Source organism: Gavialis gangeticus, unplaced genomic scaffold, assembly GCF_001723915.1.
Source record: "Gavialis gangeticus isolate Ggan-Ray unplaced genomic scaffold, GavGan_comp1, whole genome shotgun sequence".
Lineage (NCBI taxonomy): Eukaryota > Metazoa > Chordata > Crocodylia > Gavialidae > Gavialis > Gavialis gangeticus.
In genome coordinates, this window is record NW_017729027.1 from 23,063,351 (window position 1) to 23,065,346 (window position 1,996).

At 57.6% G+C, this 1,996-nt stretch overlaps 1 protein-coding gene across 3 annotated transcripts in view; it reads right to left on the reverse strand.

Annotated features, from left to right (window-relative positions):
• Positions 1-1,447, reverse strand: part of ADGRB3 (adhesion G protein-coupled receptor B3) — a 941,101-nt gene extending 939,654 nt beyond the window's left edge. For 2 of the 3 annotated variants that reach the window (XM_019520508.1, XM_019520505.1), the window contains exon 1: positions 675-1,447. The gene's annotated coding sequence lies outside the window, so the exon portion shown is untranslated. Of the gene's footprint in view, positions 1-422 lie in introns of all 3 variants that reach the window. The other variant, XM_019520506.1, reaches the window with a different exon arrangement.
• Between the last annotated feature and the right edge of the window lie 549 nt (positions 1,448-1,996).

A 1,996-nucleotide genomic window follows, 5' to 3' on the forward strand; every position in this document is an offset into this window, starting at 1 on the left:
CCCCCCCCCCCCCCAGTCTCTCTCTGTTTCTACAGATGCATGTATCACCCGGCAGCATTTCATTTACCCTACAATACTGCTAAATACGATCGCTGCACAGATTAGGCACTCGGATTAAAAAGATCTTTCTTTCCTGGGGAATGGGGGTGGCGGGGGGGGGAGCTGTCTGCAAGTGCGGCCACCGAGGTTTAAGGTTTCCCGTTTGGGGAGAAATCTCTTTAGCTGAAAAGCAAACGGGCGTTTAGTTTGGATATTCCCCAAACTGATTTTCTAGGTGACACTGTAGTTTAGCCGAACATAGACGGCGCCATCACTCCACTTATTTTTCACCCAACAGAAGATCCACTGACTTCCCTTATTTTAACTTCCTATTAACCTAAGATTCCCCCCCCCCCAGAAAATTACCCCAATCATGCACAAACCTCAGGTTTTCTTGGTCTCGCTGGAAACGACTCCCGGGGAAGCAGCCCTGCCGCCACCCAGACTTCTCTTAACTTTTCAACTGCGGGCTCGGACCAGGCAGGCAACGCTGAGCCGCGCAGCGCTGTCTGGAGCTTCAGCAACAGCCTGTCCTCCTCCGCCGCCGCCTCCTCCCCGCCAGCCCCGGCTCCAAGCTCTCCACTCACATCATCCCTGGAAACGGGAGAGGCAGAGATGCCCCCGGACACCCTTACCTTCCACTCCGAAAGCTGGCAGGCTGTTTCTCTAAACCACTAGCGCCACAGGCACGCGTCCCAACACCAGTGCTGGAGAGATGCCCCTTCTGTCGGCAGCACCGGTTCCCATTTTCCCCCGCTCAGGTTCAAAACCAAGATTGGAAGAAAAAATAAAAGGCAAAAAAAAAAAAATAAAAAAATAAAAAAAGAATAATAACGGCAGAGAGAAGCCCGCTTGCACGCCCGGAGCAGCGTCGCCTCTGGATCCGCTACATCCAAGCACACGGAGGGACAGGAAAAGCCCCAGCCCCGACCCCGCAGGAGGGTGGGTGGCGGAGGGGGCAAAACGGAACTGTCGGAAGGGCGAAGAAGATTGAATACACTTGAAACAAAGTCTGAACACGAGCAGGCGGCGGACAGCGATGCCAGGCGAGCCGGGAGCCAGGAGCACAACTACTGCCCTAATGCAGATTGCTGGAGGGGGTTGTTGGGTTGTTGTTGTTTGGTTTGGTTATTCTTTATCTGGATATACTTCTTCCTCTCCTCCTCCTCCTCAGGTGCCGATGGGTGGACAGCGACTGGGGCGGGGGAGGGAAAGGGGGAAAAAAAGAAAAAAGAAAAGAAATCCTTGGCTGATGATGTCGGCAAGCTGTTTGAATGCTGAGCGAGGAGGGAGGACAGGAAGGGAGATAGTGGAGCCGTGTGCGCGCGGTGGAGAGCGAGGGAGCGCGCGGGCGTGTGTGTGTGTGCGTGTGTGTGGGAGTGCGCTCCAGTGTGCGCCTGTGCGCGCGGCTCCCCCCTCTGCCTCCGCTGTGCGTGTGTGTATGAGTGTGTAAGGGAGGGCGAGAGGGAGCCTCTCGGCTCCAGCGAGCGGGCCCGCGGTTGCGTTGCGCACGTCACGGCTACTGAAACCCAAGCACGTCCCCAAAACGTTATTTTTCTGCGTCTGGGAGGTTCTTCCAGCCTCAGTTCCCACCGCTGGGGCTGGCTGGGACCGAGTGGGGAGAAACTTGCAGCCTGGGAGACAGGCAGATCAAGGAGGGGCGAGGAATAAATCCAGCACTTGATCTGCTTCCTCTTGGGTTTTTTCCTTTTCTTTTAAAGCACCCCGCCCCCCCGCAGGCTCCCGGGGCTCTCAGATCCCCACCGCCATGCAGATGAAGGGATGTAGCGCTCCGAGGGAACACACAGCTCTCCGCTTTCAAAGGGCCGCCTGCCTCCGCCTGCGGCGATAGCGGTGCCCGCCGCCCGGCTGCAGTGAACACCGTGTGGACGTGCTCGGCCCTCCCCGCCGCGGAGGCGCTCGGGGAAGCCGGCTCCCTCCCCGCCATCTCGGGGAA